Source organism: Ammospiza nelsoni, chromosome 1, assembly GCF_027579445.1.
Source record: "Ammospiza nelsoni isolate bAmmNel1 chromosome 1, bAmmNel1.pri, whole genome shotgun sequence".
Classification (NCBI taxonomy): domain Eukaryota; kingdom Metazoa; phylum Chordata; class Aves; order Passeriformes; family Passerellidae; genus Ammospiza; species Ammospiza nelsoni.
This window is the reverse complement of record NC_080633.1, coordinates 21,116,189-21,137,124: the sequence shown is the minus strand read 5'-3', so window position 1 is coordinate 21,137,124 and position 20,936 is coordinate 21,116,189.

Sequence of the window (20,936 nt, the reverse complement as noted above, 5' to 3'; positions counted from 1 at the left end):
TTCAAGTTAGAGGTCTGCTGCCAAGGCTAGTCTGTAGTACAGTAAAGATTTCTTTTTCCGAGATCAGAAGGTTAATCTTTGTGTCATATTAAAGTTCTTGCAAAGAAAATGGGAAGATTATAAACTAATGTGTTTAGATTAGACTTGGCACTTGGTGCTTGTTGTTTACTAACAAGTTTACAAACCGGTATTGATTGATTGTCACAGTATCTTTAGATGTTACCAGCCTTAATTTCCTGGCTCAGCAGCTTAGTAGAAAGGTTAAGTGACCTTACTAAATGGTGAGATAAGAATCAATGGTGAATCAGAATTCAAATTTAGGAATATTGGATTCAAAAGACCAAATTTCTCTTGTGTGGTGTTGCCATATCAGAAGTGATGGTGTCAGGTAATGTAATGGAGAGGGTCAAAATGATAAAGGTACAGGTGCCAAAGATACCACACAGGAAAAGACAGAGACTTAACAGTGTACATAGAGTCTGTGTCCCATCTCATCATCCTCCTCACAGCTGGAAGCAGGTGCATTTTGGCAGCATCCCCCATCCTCTGATTCCCATTAGCTTCTGAAGTCAGCAGGAATTGATAATTGCTGGCTTGCACAGAAGGAAGAGATCGCTAATCAGCCAGGTGGTATCATCATGACTTTGTTACTGAGCTCCTACAGCCCTGCTTAGCTGCTAATTTGGAAAAGCAAAGTGCAGCCTTGCTTATCATCCATGAAAGGCTTCTGTCCCCCAGGTCAGCAGGATTGCATCTCGAAAGGAATCTGGTGGAGGGGCCTGTAGGGCTGCTGGTCACATGGAGCCAGCTTAGCCTTCTTATTTCCAGCAGCTAAATCATATTAAGAAGCAATTAATGTTCATTAAATGCTTTTCTAGTGCTGCCTTCTCATCTAAGCAATGGCTGTCATAGGGATATTAGTTATTGCAAATAGGAGGAGAAATGACTGTTACAATTAACAAGAAGAGAAAGGAACTAAAGGTGTTCAGTGAAACTGGAGTCCCATGTTCTGGGGAAGTATGAGAGGCCCCAGAGTGAGGTATTGGTGCGAGACAACTATTTTGGTATTTTTAGCAGACTTACAATATGCTTTTAGCAAAAAGAAACTTGCAGCAAATTCACAAAACAGACATATGTGTTTCAAACTGGGAAAAAAGCCATTGGTTCATTGCATTTCACAACTTCATTTATTTCCACCCACGTTTTTGGGCAACATGGTTTTACATAATGATAAACTGTGAGAACGAAGGTGCCGTCTGCCAGACTCCAGGACATCAAAAGGCCCCAATCATTCCACTAAAGGAAAATCACAAAAAGCAATGCATTCCTGTTCCCCCTTAAAATAAAAAAAGTCCAAACTAAATAATCACCTTGTGTGGCTGTTGCTGCTATGCTTTTTATCTTGCCTTAATGTCTTTTTCACTATTTTTTCCCTATTTTTTTCTCTCTTTTTGTTTGTGTCCTGTAACTTAAAAATTAGTCTTTATTAAAATAATAATTAATAACTAAATTCAGCCAGCAAACAGTCTGTTGGGATCAACTTAAAGCCAGCTAAATTATTAGGTGTTTAAAAGCAGTTACATGTACCATCACTTTGAGATGTTCATCAAATGTGCCAGTGATGACTCATCCAGTCAAGCACCATTCACTCTTTGGAGAAGGTCAAGGTGAAAAAAAACCAGGGCACCTGGAGAAATCTTCAGGACTCTGAGTGTCTCATAAGATGTCATTCTTACAGAATCACAGAATATTCTGAGTTGGAAGGGACAGACAAGGATCATTGAGTCCAACTCTTAAGTGAATGACCTGTATGGGGACTGAGCCCATGACCTGGTATTATTAGCTCCCTCTTCTAACCAACAGCACGACTTGCTTCTTGTGCACAAAATTAATGATTTTTCACTGTTGTAAGCTATGTTTTTATATCCATCAGAGTGAGATATTGTGTACACTTCACCAGATTCCTTTATTTAGTTTAACTGAGTAACCAGCTTCTTCTCTTTAGCAGTGATGACCCAGCCTGACGGCAGATAAATACTCATGGCCAAAAATGCATCTTGTAGCATAAGCAGACTTGAGGCCGGTAACTACTGAAAATGAGGGCTCTACTGCCAGCCTCTGTGTGAGCCTTCATCCCATTAAGGGCACTGCAGGCATGGGCCCATGGCTGTGGTTCAGTCCGGTGTGTATGCTTTTCTAAAGGAAGCTGATGGGCCAGTCTGACTTACAATGAGGTACAAAGGAGGATTTTAATTCAGAAACCTAAAAACTTGCAAGTTGTTAAACTGAAGGGAGATGATTTTTTTCCCATTCTCTTTTCTTCCTCAAGGCTCTCTGCACGACATCTTAACATGACACTTTGCAAAAGGCCATACTGGGTCAGACTAGAACAGTGTGTTCTTCAGGCAGTGCCCAGCAGCACAATCCCAGAAGAACTGTGCAGTGATCCATCCCTAGGACCCTTTCTCAGCTTCCAGCAATCAATGGCTCAGGGAATTTCTGAACTAGAGCTAGCTGTGTGTTTAGTTGCCTTTCATGGATTTTTCTTCCATAATTATGTCTAATTGCTTTTTGAAACCATGTAAACTTCTGGCATCAACAGTAGCTTGTGCCAATGATTTCCATCCAAGATGAATCCTTCCATTACAATTAGCCCAGGAACAATTTGCATGTCTCTGTTGTTATTTGGAACTCTGATCTCCTTCGCTGAAGGAGATGATGTGCTAAGTATTCTTTTGCAAAGAATTTTACTACAGTTGCACAAAACAGCGCTGCTGTTAATACAAATTCACAGCATCCATTGCTAGAATTCAGTGGGAGTTATTACAGAGCATACTGTGAATGCAAATTAAAAATAATGCACAATACTCAACCAAATCCTAATGGACCAATGGCACAATGTCAAATACATCAGGAGCAAAGACTTCTAATACAATTATTAAAACCCCAAGCAAACAAACAAAGCAAGTAAATTAGCCCTGACAAAAAATGTTGGAGCAACATTTACTTGTCATAGATCAGCATGCAGAGTCACTGTACAGCTCCCAGAGGCTTTTAAAATGCCTGCATGGCTGAAGGGGGAATAAGCCCCAGGGATGTCATATAATGGAAGGGCTCCCATTGGGCTCTGTGGTCAATGGTTAAGGTAATTAAGTCAAACTAAACATTTCTTTCCATCACTGAATGTGGCACAGTCTGTCCAGCTGCCCATCTGTAGAAAAATCCTATTTGGGATCACGTGTTTGTTGAAGTGTGCATATAAAATACACAGTGATTGAAATGAGAGGCCATAGTGGAGTCCAGAATCATCCTTTATGATACCAGTGGTGGGGTGTGATTGTCACTCAGCATCATTTATGTTTATGAAAAATCAGAGCAACAATTCAGGAAAAAAATGCATGATATGAGTAAATAGCAGGAATCATTTGGAAGAAGGAAAAAAAAAGGCAGGTGTATGAAGGCCTAATCTTGCGATGGGAAGATTATCCACTAAGTTTCATCCAGGAGGGTGGCCAAACTGATCAGCTCCAAATGTCTTTTTGGGATCACAGTGCACTGGAAAAGCTGGAGCACTTTTTCTCTTTCTTTTTTAAATTTTTTTATTTTTTTTAAACATTCCTTTGTTTCGTTTGTTGAAATTCATGGAGTACAATAAATGGAAAAATAAGCAATAATCCTATGCCAAAGTATGAGGACTGACTACTTCATTGCTATGGAAGAACACCACGGAAGTGGTACAGAGCACCATGAACTCATGGTTTTGAGGGGTTTGGAGGAAGAAAGACAGGACCTCTGTCTTTAAACTGGGAAAAAGCCATTAACCTCATCAAACAGAGTTAAAAATATAACTGCCCAGATTGTAGCCTAAACATATTCTTACATAATAGTGATTTTCACAGTCTCTTCTGCAGTAAAAATTGTTGTATGCTCCATAGAAACATAGCAGCTGAAAATCCTAGATTTTCCTTCTTCTATCATCAGGTACTTCTCAGGGTATTTGCAGTGGTGAAGTTAATGCTGATAAGCCTGTGATACAAGGCGGGGTGCCAGAGGGATGCAGGTGAGGGATGTGGGTGTTCACAGCGGGATCGGCCAGACGGGGCTTGTGGCTGGGATACTTTGCTGTGGAAAGGAGATCACCTGGAGGAGAAACCATAATTCATGGAGCTGTGTAGGAAAGTAACTGTGAGGGTGCTTGAGAGTGAGGGTTTGACAAGGTCCCTTAGCTCAGATGCAGCTTTAAGCACATGTTAACCTGGGGCCAGACTTGAGCTTCTGGTGAGACACCTGCCAGAGTGCTCTGAATGCTCAGTATGTCTCTGAAGTGAAACATCAGTGTTTACACGGTGCAGGGGGCATATCCGTGCAGTGATGAGGAAAATCAAGACAGTCATGGATCCTTCAGCACATCTTGGGAAGAGAAATAATATAGGAAAATAAGCCATAAAAAAGAATCTGCCTCTTAGCCTTAGGGTGGCTTCCTGTTTCAGAATCATCAGTGAAAACAAGGGGGGAAAACCCTACACGGTTCTTTATCTCTGTTTACCTAGTAACATCTTGAGCCGTTTATAAACTGGAACTGAAAGCCTTTACCTCCAAACAGAAATAAATCCAGGTTACTTTAAGAGCTAGCAAGATATAGAGAAATTTGGGGATGCTTGCTGTAAACCAGAGTTGTATCAGATGTCTTTTTTTCCCCATTCTGAAGTAATTATCTTTCTGAATTATGTTGGTTGTACACCAGAGTCCAAAATGGGCCACAACATGATGGGATTCATGCCAACATATGAGAGAGCCATCTCAGGCAGTGTGTGGCCATTGCTGTCCTGCTGGGGAGGGGACTGGCAGTGGAGCAGCTGGATTGGTGCTGCCCAGCAGCACAGCCCCTCTCTAGCATAGAGAGAAAGTGAGAAACCTTGGCTGTGCCATGGCCAGGGGCATGGAAGGTGGCAGGCAGAGGCCAGGGGAGAGACTTAGGACATTTTCCTTCTCATGGCAGATCAGCATCAATTGGGCTCTGCTCTCTCCCTCTCTCTCTGTCTTTCTCCTCTAAATATGTAGTGCTACGTATGGGGCTTCAGTAAATATGCTGATATCCCTTACCTCAGTGACAGGCCTTGCTGATTGTATTGCAATCACTTTCATTAGGCGCTGCAAATATACTGCCATTCCTGCAAAATCTGTCTGCTGGGTAAGCCAGAATCCCTCCTATGGTTCTCAGATAGTCACTTATCTATTTCTCTCTCTCTCAATTACTGTACTTCCAGAGAGAGCACATTTTAGTTTGTTATATCCAGTGCCTTTGATGGCCTGGCAGAAAAATAATTAAGATCTAGCAGAGGGGAAAACCAAATGTAGCTTGGGAAGAGTGAGTGTCATTTGAACAGAAGGGATCAATAGCAGCTCTTATGTTTAGCATTACTTTCACAACAGGCATTTAGTACCTAGCTTCCAGGTAAGACTTTCTGCAGCATATTGTCAGTTTCTTCTTACAGATTGACCAACCTCATTTTTAACCTTGAGAGCTTTAACACCATACCACTTATCTGGACATCCCCTACAGTAAACGAGTCCATCTAAACAGACAAAGTTTATAAATACATGGTTTGCATACACCATTTCCGAGTCTTCTATGTTGAACAGTCTTGGCATCACCAGTAGATCTGAAGAAATATAAAAATGTATGACTGTTTGGGAAGAGGACCCAAAAGGAGCAAGGGAAGGAGGATGGAGGCTGCAGGACAGTGAAGAGGTGCATGGGGAGCATAGGGGCTCAGTGTGGGGGACAGGATAGCATGTGAAGTGTGCAGAGCCTGAGCACTAAGGGCAGAGGGAAGGGAGGATGAAGCTGAGAGGAATGCTGATGCTTAAAGTACCATTATCATGTGCTGGGAGATGTGCATTTTAAATACCAGCATTTAAAATCCTTCGCCTTTAATGTTGTGTTTGCATATTGCATGAGTATGTATTTGACCGAATAGCTGAGTGTATGTAAAAGTCAATTCTAAAGCAAGGAATCATCACTTGGAACCTGCAGCTGGAGAAAATTTATTCAGCTCCCCAGATGCACTCAGGCTCAGCTTGGCTGTCCTCAAGAGCAAACTGAGAATTTAACAAGTAAGCAATATGTGAAAATTTTTTGATAACTGTTGGGAAGATCATGAAAAACTGAATGAGTCCCCTGGTGACAGCTGACCAGAGAGTAACAGAGAGAGCAGCAAGCAGATACAGCAACACTTCCCTGAACTGCTCCAAACCACATTACTTGGATCTTCAAGGAGAGATAGTGCTTCAGCCTTTGCACCACCTTTTTCCATCTTGTGTGACTCAGTCCTCAGTAATGCGGAATAATTTCCCTTCTTGGGGAAAAAAAACCCCCAACAACCAACAATCTTTTCACCATGGATGAGATTGAGACCACAAATTCAGCCCACATTGAAGGAGTTGGAACTAGGTCCCTTTCTCAACAACAGGAAACCAGATTTTCAGCCCTGAATTGCATGTTTGCATTTCTGAGGCACGTTAACATCTAGCTGAGGATGATGTGCAGGGGCAGGTATCTGAAAGATCTGCTGCACAGGTTATTTGCATGTAGCCTACTGAGCCCTGTAAGACAGGAACCAGTCATGGGGCCCATTTCCTGTCTGGCCCAGTGATGCATGTCAAGATCTGAAGCAAGATGATCTCTGAAAATTAAAGGGTGCCAAGTAATTCAAAATTGTGACATATTGATTTCTCTGTTCAGACACCATATAATTCATAAAGCTGCAACACAGCACCATTACTCAATGTTTGGTCTTCAATGACCGGCCCAATTATAAATACTGTTCCTACAATTTACTGACTTTTACATTTATTAGGCATGTATTTTATCTAGACTTATAAACAGACCATTTTTAACAAACACAAAAATATTTCAGGCTAAACAAAAGCAAGGACGCATTACTACGTAAGTGCACTTCCAATGCACGATGAGAAGGCGTTGCCAGATGTTCTGTAGGAAACTGGGGACAGAGGTGTGGGCCAGGGAGATGTGAGCAGAGCAGGGAGAATAGCATTGGTAGAGCACCAGTAGGAACCCAGGCCCTGAGTACAGGTTGGCTGAGGTCCTGGGCTGCCTGAGACATGAGTGGCATTGCTTTGAGCTGCACACTCATTTTCCACACACAAAGCATCAAAGTATTTTCCACAAACTGCAGCAGCTGTGTGAGGGGACAGCAGGGAAGGGAGAAGTGTTTTCCCCAGGCTCTGGGTGAAGGGACTCTGAAGGAGCTCTGTGGTGGGCACATGAAGATCAGATCTCTCCTGAGTTTTTTTCCTGGTTGTAGCAAACGGGCATTATTTTCTGTAGATTATAGCATGTGTACTCCTGTGTTCAGGTAACATAACAGAAAAAGTGACAGAGCTCCCCCTCTGACCTTTGACTGTACTGATCTATTCTGTAATCCAAAGGGTAAAATAGTATAACATTTGGAAATTTGGATTAGATTACTGAGTCCATAGGTAGTTACTTTTATTTCAGTAAAGTGAACATTTTTAGGAAATTAGGTAAGTTATGAAATATAAACTTACCTTGCCATTCACAATTTTTTTTAAGTAGCCTATAGATACTGTGTTTACCTAGACAGGAAGCAAAATGAATAAATTATGTACAAACAAGCTGTTTTTGCCAGTTATAGATACGAACTTTGTACAGGCTTCTGGTTTTAAAAGGAAGCTGAAATGATACATTTTGCATTGAAAGTATCAACCTCATTATATCTATTTATGTAAAAGATCTTTAAAAAACAAAGACGCAAAATTTTACTTTTATAGGACACAGATGGCACATCATGGCTGGGTTTCATATTATCAGATAGAGTCATATGAAATATATACATCCATATCTGAACCATTCACCCTGGTTCCATTTATACTTAAATGAAAGATACTCATTTCTGGAGAGAAATTTATCTCATCCAAAAGTGAACATTTTAAGCTGATATTTGTTATCATGTGTGTAAAAAACCCAGAGACACTGTATTAGCTAAGGATGAGTAAAGCCATCTGAGAAATATTTAGGGGAATCAAAAGCATTTGTGTCCTCATCTAAAAACACTGATTTTTTCATGTATTCAGACATTATTTTATGAGGTGACAGCAAGCTTTTAAATGAGTATTACTTAAATAGCCTGGCATACAGCTTCTACTAGAGATACATGGCTGAATCAAGTCACATTTGACATGGACTAAGTTTGATAGATATAGGGTTTAATTACACTTGCATGTTTAATTATGTGGGAAAAATAATTTGGAGACTTGGTATAATGCATGTTCCAATGCTACCAACTTCCTGAAAGGTGGTTGTGGTCAGGTGGGAGTTGCTCTGTTTCTCCAGGCAGCAACTGGCAGAATGAGAGGACAGTCTTAAGCTGTGCCAAGGGAAATATGGGTTGGATATTAGGAAAAACGTTTTTTACAGAAAGAGTGACCAAGTACTGGAATGGCCTGCCTGGGGAGGTGGTGGAGTCATCATCCCTGGATGTGTTTAAAAAAAGACTGGATGTGGCACTTGGAGCCATGGTTTAGTTGAGGTGTTAGGGCTGGGTTGGACTTGATGATCTTGAAGGTCTCTTCTAACCTAGTGATTCTGTGATTCTGTGATGTTCTCATGGCCTTATTGACATGAGTTATCTTATCCATGGACACCCTGCTATATTCATACTATCTACTTCAATTTCTTCTGAATTTAGAGCCAAAATTAACCTTTATTCTTTTCATGTAGAAGATGTCTGCCACACTCACCTTATAGAAGGTGGAATTTTTCAAGCACTTACCACGGAAATTAAAGGTGGTTTTGCTGTTAAATTCCCTGGAGACCAGAATTAATTGGTAGGAACTACACAGAAATCCTGCATCCACCAAAATAAATAACTCATCTATCATCTGAAGGGCTCTGGTACCCAGGCTGGATGGCAATGCTGTGCAGAGCACTACCAGGGTTGTGGCTCATGCTGTTCATATTGAGAAAGTCACAAAGTGTGCACTTGCTTTGGGAATTCAACTATCAAAAGTCCTATCTTCTCAAATTTATAAGAGACTTTAAAAGAATATCGGGTTGATTTTTTATTTGCATTCATGAGAAAAACAATAATTGACAAAAGTCTAGGTTCAAGTCAGTGAACCATAGGATCATTTAAGCTGGAAGACCTCTAAGATCATAGAGTCCAACTCTTAACCCAGCACTGCCAAGTCTATCACCAAACCATGTCCCTCACTTACGTGTCTCTACAGCTTATATTCTGTCAGGCTGAGCATGCTTCTTCAAGAAAAGCAGCTGCCACAGGATTGAATGTACTGCTGAGCCATAAATGTGCCAGGTGAATGGGCCTGGGCACAAAGAATCCTGAGAGCCTCAAAACATGGTGAGTACAGACACAGCCCAGCTGTGCAGGAGGCCTTTCTGGGCAGCAGTACAGCTGGAGTATCTTAGTGAACAAAGAGAAGCTAAACTCCTTAAAAAAAAGAAAGGGTTGGCAAGAGTGTTAAAAAAGATCTTAATCTGTAAAAAAAATCTGCAAGAAAGAAAAAAAAAAAAGACTCACGCTCCAGTTCCTGACTTCCTGGAAAATTACAGTAAAATTAAAATAGAGCAATAAATCTGCTCCTAAACATCTCCTGTGAACATGGTCTAAGAAATTTTGTCTGTTGCTTTTAAGTCATTGTATGGAATTGCAGAAGTTGAAATATCAAAGGAATTTCAATCATGCAAAACATCCTGCTATTCAATAAAAAGCTATTCTAGTTTTGTAAATTCCTCCTGAAGAAATGACTGTTATGGGGAAGGGAAAGTAGTAGGTAATGTAGATGGTACTGCCCCAGAAGCATAGCGAGTTTGGCTACACAAAGAACTTGTTTTATGATTATTCAGCTATTGCCTTTTCTCAAAAATATTTACTGAGGTGTCCTGTTAGTTTGAAATAATAGTTTTCATAGGATTTCTTCAATGAATCTGCTATTCTTAATTTACCCCAAACAGACATTCTTTGAGTAGCTGTTTCATACTATAGCCTAACTTTATGTAAAAAACTTTAATATATATATATATACATGAGCTGGGATAAGTAATTTGTCCAGGATGTAGCAGTGTATTATACTGCCATGGAATTAAAAAGCAAACAGTTTATTAATGAGTTAGCTTCATTGTAAAGTCTAGATTAGATTAGATTAGATTAGATTAGATTAGATGTGGTTGCCTTTCTCTGGCCAGGATTAAAATGTTTTCAAAATCACTTTGAAGATCAGGAAAATATTCTCAGGACAAAGTCTCAAAAAATTGAAGTATACCTGTGATTTAATTAGGCATCTTGAGTCATTTAGCATTTCCCTCACTGCTTAGTCACTGGAGTCATGAGATTCTGAAAAGACAAGCTTTTCCTTTAAAAACTAAATTAATAGTCCTTAAAATTGCTGAGGAGAAAAAAAAAAAATAGAAAGAAAGCTCCTCAGTGCTAAAGAAACCAAAAGAAAAAAAGGGTTTTGGAAGAACTGCTGCGTTCCTATGAAGGATTTTTAAAACAGTGTTTGATAATATCAGCCATTACTAACCTACTAATGTGGAAAAGAGACTGTATAGGTCACAGGGAAAATTTTTAAAACCATTATGCACCTCTTGGTCCTTAGAAGAAAGTCCCGAACAGTTAATGATCAGGCAGAAGAGCTGCAGCCTCTGTTGGAGCACAGTCCAGAGCCTGCTCCATCCCAGCGCAGCAGACGGCGAGCGGCGCCCGGGACAGATTGCTCCCGTCTGGCACAGCTGGATCTGCTGCCTCTTCCTGGCCCTCTCTGACATTCACAGCGCTAACAGCTCAATGGCAACCACCCTCAATCAGCTTCTATATCAACAGCTTTCTACAGATGTCACAGCCCTGCTCCGCTCCGGGGCTCGGTGCCAGTGCCGGAGTGTCCTGAAGGCGAGGGGAGGGATGCGGGAAGGGGCCCCAGGGCTGATGCGCACACTTCCCGTATGGAATGGCACCGGGTCTTTGCCTCCAGAGAGCAGCCTGGGCAACCTCTGAGGCATTTAAGGTCATAACAACCACTGTGTGTGTTAGGACAGCCTCGATGCCTCTCTCCAGCCATGTCCAAGAGGAAAAAAGCAAAATGAGAAGGATGCAAACGGTAAGCTTTCCCTTGGTGTAAACCCTCAGCTCTGTGAAATCTCCAAGTCACTGGTTATCTCTAGACTGTTTCGTTAGAAAAAACCTGAGGTTTTTTTCTTCCAATAATTTGTGTCAATTCCTCTTGAACTTCCTTGTTACATGGAATTGAATTTCACAGTTTGGTTGGGAATTGTGTGGGAAAAAAAGGAAATAATTCTGTTATTTGATTTGCATAGGATATCTGATAATTTCACAACTTGATCGTTATCATGTACAAATAGTGACTAACATTTTCTCATGAACCTCATACCAGACATTGATTTAATTAGCCTTGTCTTAATCCTTCTCAGTTTATTAGTTCTTTCCGATTCTTTTACATTTGGAAGCCATTCTCAAAAGGTTTCAAAAAATTTAGGAGCAGAGCTTATGAAAAATCCAGGATCTGTCTTAAGACAGATAATTTGGCATTGTCCTTGGTAATTAATTTGCCATTACCACATGCCGTATTTCTAACAAAGTCTTTCTTGCACAAATTCAAAATACAGGAACAACGAACTGGCCATCTTTTACCTGCTGCTGGATCAAATCATTGAAAAATATACAAAATCAGAAAAACAACATTAATGTTTTATAAAGGAAAAAATGTAATACGAGATTGTATCTTTTACCAGCAGTAGGGGGAAAAAAGAAGAAATATTGCTTCTAGATTTTGTAGAAGCCTAATTTGAAGTAACTATTTATAGATGCTGAATATTATGTTAATTTGGCTTCTCCTGACACACAAAAGCTTCCTTTGAGAGCTTTTGTAGTAAAAGAAGGAAGAAAGAGAGGGGCCCTCACAAATAGAGGTATGATAAAAGCTGCTGTCATTATAACAGATCATCAGAAAGAGAGAAAGAAATGCTGAGACACCATTCATCACTTTGAGAAATGCTCACATTTCAGCTCACATTTCACAAACAGCTCCTGGTTAAGTAGGACTAGCTGCATTTTTTATGAAGAGGGATATGTTATCAGAAAAGTGCAATTTTCCTTTTTTGCAGGTTGTTTACAAACTCATCCCAATTTCTGCCAGTGTTATTTGTAAGAATTCACTCAAATACCTCACTCAAAACAGTAAGAATTAATTTCTATTTGAAAATAAATTTTGTTTCCATGAAATGTTGTTGGGTTGGGTTTTTTCAGAAATGGGATGTGAAGTTTTCAACTTCTAGATTGTATGCAAACAGATCATTTAAAATGGGTTATTTTCATTGTGTTGAAGTCATTGATCACATTTTTTTTTTCTACTGCATGACTGTAGGCATGAAAAACAAGGTTTTTGACATGGGAAAACAGACCAGAACTAATGAACTATTGACAGTGCATATGAATAATAGATAACAACCAGAAATGAGCTGTCCTTTGTATTATTTCACCTTATTTTTCATTTTGGATAATTTAAAGGGGATATTGGCACTATGGCCACCATCACTGATTGTTTTATCCATAAAAATGCAATTTTTTCAGGAAGAGAAAAAGAAAATCTTTACAAATGTATGTCTGCAAACGCAATATGGTTAGGGCATAAATGTCATGTTGGAAATTATATGTCCATGGATGCTGCTTTGTGGCCAAGTTCTTTCCACTCTCCTGCAGACAGACATCAGTGGAGTGAGAAAGTCCACTCGCAGTGTGGATATCTTCTGGAAATGTGGTGTTGGATTTATTTAAAAATATTAACAAAACACCAGAAATCATTCACTTGGAGATTATTCCAACTCATTTGTATCAAGATGGTTTTCCATCAGTCTGTACTAGAGCCATTAAGCAGACACTAAATCCCAGTCACCCGGGCAGTGTTCAAAGAGAAGCTTCTGTCCTTCTGTCTTCTTGATGGCACAGCAGCACCAGCCCCCCACAGCTGCTCTGGGTGCTGCCTGTGGGGAGGGGGACCAGGCAGGAGCTGGCAGGCCAGGTGCTGGCCAGTGCTAAAAGTCCATCCACCAGCTGCTGGGGGTGGCCTGGGAGCACCCTGGAGGATCTGTCTGGCGTGAGCAGCCATGCAGTGCTGTCCCAGGGAGGTCACAAACCACAGAGGGGCTGACAAGGTATTAAAAATTAGTTGTCTGCACTCCAAAATCATCAAGCAAGTCACATTTTCTATTTTGCCCACATAACATGGACACATAAGTTAAGCACTGAGGCTCAGAAGATCTGATGCCTGTGCCGGTGCTGCTGGCCACAGGGGTTCTGCCAGCTTGTGCAGGGATTTTGTTGTGGTATGCACTACAGGATGTTGACTTAACCTCATCCCAGATATTCCTTGAATGAACCCACACCATGAAATAACATCTTGGCCTAGGAAATCTGTGTCTTGACCAGATGTAATTAAAGCAGTCTCACCATCTCTTATAATTCTCTCTCCTAACAGTAGTCTGTAGTGAGGCTGGAAACATGTAAAATCAGAAATCTTGTCATTTTTCAGGTCAGGCATAGCAAGTAATCAGTAGCCTAGAAATATCACCATCACACTCATCTCCTTTGAGGTAGCAGCTGATACCAAGACTACAGAATCAAAATTAATCCTTCTGGACATATGGTTAAGTCAACACAATTTCTCATTGCCCAATTCCTCAGGGATAGAGGCAGAGAGCATCCAGACCTCCTGCATCCTATTATTATGGATGTTATTATCATTACTTGCTGGAAAAAATGTAGACTAAAAAAGGAACACTTCCTTCCTGCTAAAGGACCTACCTTTAAGTTTCATTCTAGAACTGTTCAGGGTAGGGGACAGTGCTATTAAAAGGACCTTAATTCTGCTGGGATAATAAATTCATTTATATCCTTCTATGCCACTGTCTTTCCCACACTAAGTCACTGAGCCACTCTGAATTTTCAGTTGATGCAACCAGATAGAATTCATTTGGAAAAAGCTGACATTTCCAAACGTGCCCAAGTAGGAAATGATTCAGTGGTTCCAAGGAGTAGAGCCAGCTGTAAAAGTCCATTTGTAATATGATACATCTGGAACCCTAAGCCACCCTTTTGTTTTACGAGCTTCTAATCCTGCTATTTTAATGTGTGGTACTTTCCTTTTCCATAGGAGGATTTTGATCCCATGCTGTTTTCTTTTGCATCTGCTGTGAAGAATTTCCAGTGTAGCTGTATAGGGAAACTCATCACAGGGACAACCAGTGGTCCCTGTCCTCTGCAAACCCCACTGGGTCCCAGTCAGCCCAGGACAGGCTGTTTATGTAGGGTGAAGAGTACATCTAAAAAAATTAGTGACTGAGCCTTTGCCATTTTGATGATTAGACTTTGACCTTGGATTCAAAATATTCATTTGCATTTGTCACAAAAGTGGTCACTGAGGTATGCAAGTCGCGCTGGCTCATTTCTAAAAGCCTATTTTGCAGCATATTGAGGTATTGTATGCCCTGGGAGAACAATCAAAAGCTTGTTTTACCTAATAAGGAAACTGCTGAGGCATATGAATTAACCGTCCTGTTTTCCAATACATTTCACACTGATTAATTTTCCAGTTTTATGAAACAAGCTGCAGTTATCTTTGAGTCAGGTTCAGCAAACCAGTGCTTGACTTTAAATAGAAAACTACTGATGTAGCTGGACAGATGTGCACAGGATTTCAAAAGACCAAGGCTCCCATCAACACCAAATGACACCATCCTCCTCAATCTCCCACTTGCTTGCTTCTAGCTGTAGTAACACTGCCTTCCCTTGTAAATGAAGTATATTTTTATGTGATGCTTGCAATATTATCTTGTGAGAACTTGCAGTTCAAGTTTCATAAAAGAAAAAACAAAGTTCAATTTTACTTTTCTAATTCCTTTTCTATAGTTTACAGTTTTTTTCTGAATCAGGTACTTTGTGGTAGAGAAGCTAAAGATGTGTTTGGCTGGCTAGCTGAAGGAACAGCTGAGCTGTTTGCTCCTCAGATGCTTTTGTGTTGCAATTCTGTCCATGAAGAGTGTTCCACAAAATACCAATATTAAATACTTAGTCTTCTTTCTAACATTAGTGCTGCTAGGCACCACATCCTTAAGAAATTATTTCATGCTTCTAAGGCAGACAGTCAAGTCTTGCTTGTGTTAGGAACAGAATAAACATAAAGCTCATGTCACTTACCTTTTCATGCCCAACTGCCTGGATCTCTGCAGCATGCAGGAGACCACTGGTGTGCTAGAGGATCAAGCTGTTGGCACATTAGGAGGGATGAGAAGGGGTGCCTGTGACATGGCTGCAGGAACCTCACCAGAGAACTTGCACAGTTCCCTTCCATTGCTGTTCCCTGTACCATGGCCTAGGAGCACCACAACTCCCTGTGTAACCCTTGAGCCTGCCAGCCATGTCAGAGCCTCACACACACATCCTTTCCCAGGCAGTGACGAAGGGTGCTGAATCCTCACACTGAGACCTCCTGCTCTGTGCGTGTAGAAAGGCTCTGGCATCTACTGACAGCACAGCCAGCAGCCAGGGAAGGATTCCACGCATGGGTTTAAACATTCCTAGCATGAAAGGTGCCATTTGAGTGTCAGTCATCATGTTCGCTGTTGGCAGGGGGCTAGGTGACTCATTTTATCAGCAAGGCTATTCCTAGGAAAAGAAAATGTAAGTGCCTTGGAAAGGCAGAAGGGCTCCAAGTACATGAAATCTTATAGTCTTTATAGGAGTGCCCAAAGTATGGCCATTAAGCACCAATGAAATCCTGAGTGATTAATGACCAGAGGAAATAGAAACGGGTTTGTGTTACTGGCTATGCAGCATCACCCCAGGTCCCACAGCAGCATCAGAGGGCTGTGGTGCCAGAGACCAGTGACCAAGGCACAGGTGACCAGTGTTTGCTGGGGTTGTGGGTCTGTGGTACTTTACAAACTGTTAACAGCTGCGTGAGAAATACTTCAACATCCTAAACAGAGAACTCTGGAACAAGCACTGCTTTGTTTCCCATGAGTATTAGCTCATCTCTTAACCAACCTTTTTCCTGCCCGTGGAAATGATTTCCACTCAGGTAATTGTTATATATTGTTAGAGAAATATTACACTCAGGATATGTTTTTAAAGTCTGTCACCCTAACAATCCTCTTTTTGTTTGCTTTGTGGAGTTGTCTCAGGGTACACAAGATGGCTTGCTTTCAGATTAGATTAAACCGGTAGACAGGTTTCTGGGTTGGGTTGTATCTAGTGGGCTCCAGCCACTAATGGCATTAACAGCCTCCTCCATCCCCCTCCATGTCCCCAGCCTGGATAGTGTGGACAGTGGATCCCCAGTGGCAGCTGTTTCACCCCACAGACCCACTCCTATTGCAGGCCACTACTCAGCAGTATGAGCACCCATTCAGATGCTCCAGCCAGGTTCCTGCTGATTCACATTTCTGCTGATCTGGACAGCAGCCTCTGAACCTTCCAGTTCAATGGGGCCCCTGAACCTTCCAGTTCAATTGGAGCACGTCAGCTGCCACATCTTCAGCCTTGCAGGTTGTAAATTTCAAAATCTGTAGACTAAATTCACTGATTGTATGTCAGGGTATGCATGCCCTATCCATGTCTGTGTTCTCCTCACAAAACTCCCTAGCCTCCAGTTCCTTACTTAATAATTCCTCAAAACCTTTCCTTATCACATCACTTCTTTACACAGGTGGATGCCCCAGCTCTGTTCCTTCCCTGAAATATAATTTGTAGTCATGCAATGTAGCAAAGCACAGAGAAGCTAAAATCCATTGAGTTAGCAAGCTTGATAGAGAGTACTATGGAAGAATGCATTCTGGATATTGCTTAACAACTATTTTACCTCTCTCAATGTCCTGGTTTCAGCTAGAATAGAGTTAATTTCTTCCCAGTAGCTGTTACAGTGCTGTGTTTTGGATTCAGAATGAGAGATGTGTTGATAACACACTGATGCATATTTTTTGCAAAGTCATTTCATTCTAAGTCAAGGACTTTTGTTTTTCCTTGTCTCAGTGAAGACATGCCAAAAAAAAAACCAAACCAAACAAACCCCCCCCCCCCAAAAAGAAACAAACCAAAAAAACCCAAAACAACAAAACCAAGGAGGGAGCATAGAAGGGAGGGGTGACCCAAACTGGGCAAAAAGATATCCGACACCACAGATCATTCTCAGTATATAAACTGGGGGGAGTTACCTGGAAGCATGGCCAGTCTGGGCTTGGGAAGGGAGGTCTGGCACTGGTCAGCAGGTGATGAGCAATTGTACTGTGCATCAATGCTTTGTTTCCTTTTTATCATCATTATTTACCATTATTATTGTATTTTACTCTATTTCCCAATTATTAAGTAGTTCTTGTGTCAACTGCAAGTTTTACTCCAATTCTCCTCCCCATTCCACCAGGCAGAGGGGGATTGGGTGAGCAGCTGGGATGGTGTTTTGTCTCCAGCTGGGCTTAAAACCATGACAGTCCTTTTTTGGCACCTGAACAGGGGAATCAAAGGTTGAGATAAGGACCAGAGTGTGTTAAAAGAAAATTGTTATAAACATTCATTGTATTAGTTTAACAATAGTTGCTAGTTAAAATGTGGGGTTATTTGCCATCATATTTGTGTTGTTTTGTCAGAGTTATACCTGTAATACCTCACTTGCAGTACGTGGGGTATATTTCATGGGATGGATTTATGATATGGCAGTGCTGCTTGTCGGGACACAAACCTAGTGGATGTATTCAGTATTGCAGGCACCTCTGTGCTTTGGGAGTCACCTGCTGGAACAACTTAAAATCACACCTTTGGCTTTTTCTCCATTTTCTCAGAGGAAAAACGTATGGGGGAAGCACCTTCCTATTTTTTTTTTTTTGTCCCCTCCTTTATTCCTTCCTTGTCCTCCAGGCGTAGTCAAGAATGTCAAAGATTTTGAATATCCTGTGACTACCCTTGAAACCAAACTGGTCTTTTTGCTAGGAGCCAGCATGTTGTTGCATATGCTTCAGACCTCCTTTAAGGCCAGACAAATAATTAAGAATATCACCCAGAGATCTGCCCAAAAACTGGATAATTCAGAGTGATGGGGTGGGTGAGATTGTATGAGTAAGGCCCTAGGGCAGTGGGCACCTCCAATATGTTTGTACCTCATCCTTCAATATGTGCAGAATCCAGGAAAGAAGCAAAATTTTCTTTAAAAAGTGTCTTATCACCCTGGCATGCCACAGAAGACCCAAATTTCTACAATGTGCTGGGGCCTGGCCCAGACCTATCAAACCATGTTCAACAGTGCTCAGTGTCCTCAGGAGAAAAAGGTCCTTAAATCTGACAAAGTGACAACAGCCCCTGCAGCTGCTCCAACCCCAGCAACCAACACCAGCAACAGGCACCACCGCTACTCTGCCCCTGAAAATTACTCTGCATACTGCAGATCTTGTTTCTATCTTCTCTGCATTTTTGTTTTCCCCAGAATGAATCAGTTCAGGAGTAGATTTCTTCCTGAAATCTGAGGACTGGCCAAAAGCCTATACTCAAAAATGACTCTATTTCAAAAAGAAAAACCCATCAAGGTAATATATGGACTTGACAACTCAGCTACGAGCACCTGTTCATCTCTTCATAGATGAAGTTCAGTTGAGTGTATCTTGCTTCTAAAATTGTCCTGACACTACTAGGAATCTTGGCTCAGAGTAAAGGAAATGAGCAAACCCAGCAGCTCTGCCAAACTCAGTGCTATGAACACTGAATGTACTGGGGAGCAGAGAGAAGAGTTATCGGTCACCTCACAGTCACTGTCAAGTTCTACTGTCACATTTAATTTTCCATGAAATTGTCTTCAGACATAGGAGGGAAGTATGAGAAAGACTATTCATGTCTTGGCCAGGGTCTACACAGAGAGGGGCTATCAGGGATAGCAGGTCTTAGTTAAAGGGTTTATTTTTTTCATGAATGAAGACAAGGTTTTCAGGTGTGGTCACTACCACGAGAAGGGAGTTTTGCTGTCAGGTGAGATGTCATGCTGCTGCCAGTTTCTTTGCAGCTGCTGCCCCTCAAAATAGTCTCCTGTTAAGGAGGTGCTAAAACAACAGAATGATACGAAGACAAAAATAAGTAATTCACTAAACAGGGAGCGTTGTAAAACGATGTACATCGAGTCAGAACAAAATTCCCTCACCTAAAGTACTTTGACCCAAGCTTCTTCTGGGACTCCCAGTGGCAGAAAAAAAGGGCAAGAACTCATCCTTGGCTAAGAAAGTTGTTTTTAGGTACTTCACAAGGCACCTAGCATATTATTTTCCTTGACAAAACCCAGTTCTAAGAAGGAAGTGACTAAACAAGCAGGACAGTACATATGTGAAGCTATATATCCAAGAGGAGGAAGCTTATGATTTAAATCCAGGTCTATTTGCAAAGTCGGTCTATTCAGACACCACCAAAAGTTGTTGCCAACTTCACAGAATAGTGGCACCTGTTTTTCACTGAATTCTTCAGTTGATGGAAAAAGTTTTTATTCCTCATACTCAAAAACTAAACATTGTTTCCATTACCAAGTTCACTTCTGAAGTGAGCTGCTAGAGACTCTCCAATGGAAGTTGGTGTCAATGTCAAGGGAAGACCTAACCTTCTGCTTCAGTAGACTGGAGAATGGTACATGAGAAGAGTCCTGATTGAAAAATGTGGCTTCAGTAGAAGGCTGGTAAACAAAACCTGTTTGTTCAGGTTTTATTATAGAAGAGCACAGCCACATGAAAGATTCAGAACATCTTTGCTTCTGCATTGATCTATAAGTTGAGAAAGGGTTCAGATGCGGCCAGGAGGAAGAGCACATTCATGTTTTCTATCAAAGTGCACTCTTGCTTTTGTTGTCCCAATTCACTATTCTTAAAGCCACTAGGGGCCCAGAGCCTTTTCAAGTCACTTTTCTTATTTTCTGCCATTTGCCACTCATCCTGGCTCCTTCACTGTCTCTCACTCTCGGGTACTTCCAGCTGCTGTTGTTACTGTTGTCAGCTATCGGAAAAAATAAATAATTTTTTAAAAAGGCAAGCATCTCTTCTCCCAGACCTGTTATTCTCCATATTTCACCTAGAAGCTGCCTTTCACACCATTAAATTGCTTCACCTCCTGTTGTTAGTTATGCCTGCAGAGCGTTAGGTAAGCCCTTGTCTCTGTTGCTGAATGAGGTGCGCCTTTCAAAAGAGCTGTGACTCTTACCTGAGACCAGAAACCCTTGTCTCTTTCATCTCTGTTGTCTCAAGGCTTTCAATAATAACCATCCCAAGAGATTTTTATTGCTGCTAACAACACACTAGTCAGTAGTATGGTTCATCCTGCAAATGCAAAACAGCACATCTTGGGATCAGCTTTCAGGATAGCAGTGCAATTTTCCTTCAATTAATGTGCTTCTTGGGGTTTAACTGTGTCTTTCAGACACATATTAACCCTCCATAATTTAAGAAACATCAGTCTCCAGAAGCACAGATCCTCTTCACAGTCACATCTCAATGTTATCCTTTTATCTTTTCTTTCATCCAACTAGTATTTTTACAAACAGCTGAGAAAGGTTTCATATTTTAAAGCTATCTGTAACTCTGTCAATAGCTGAAATAATTACCTACACCATCCCTTGCACAGAGCACATAGCTCTTCTTCAGTGTCCAGAATATTTCTTTAACATCCTTCTGACTTTCTGACCAAGTGAATATTTTTTCTCAAGGGCAAGTGACTTTGCCTGAATGCATGTGAGGACAAGGGGTCATGACAGAGACTGAAATGTGCTGGTTTGGAGCAATCCTGTCAGAGTTAGCTGTCTGTAGGCAGGCTCAGAGAGGGCTACATAGATTCATCTCCCTCCCTAAT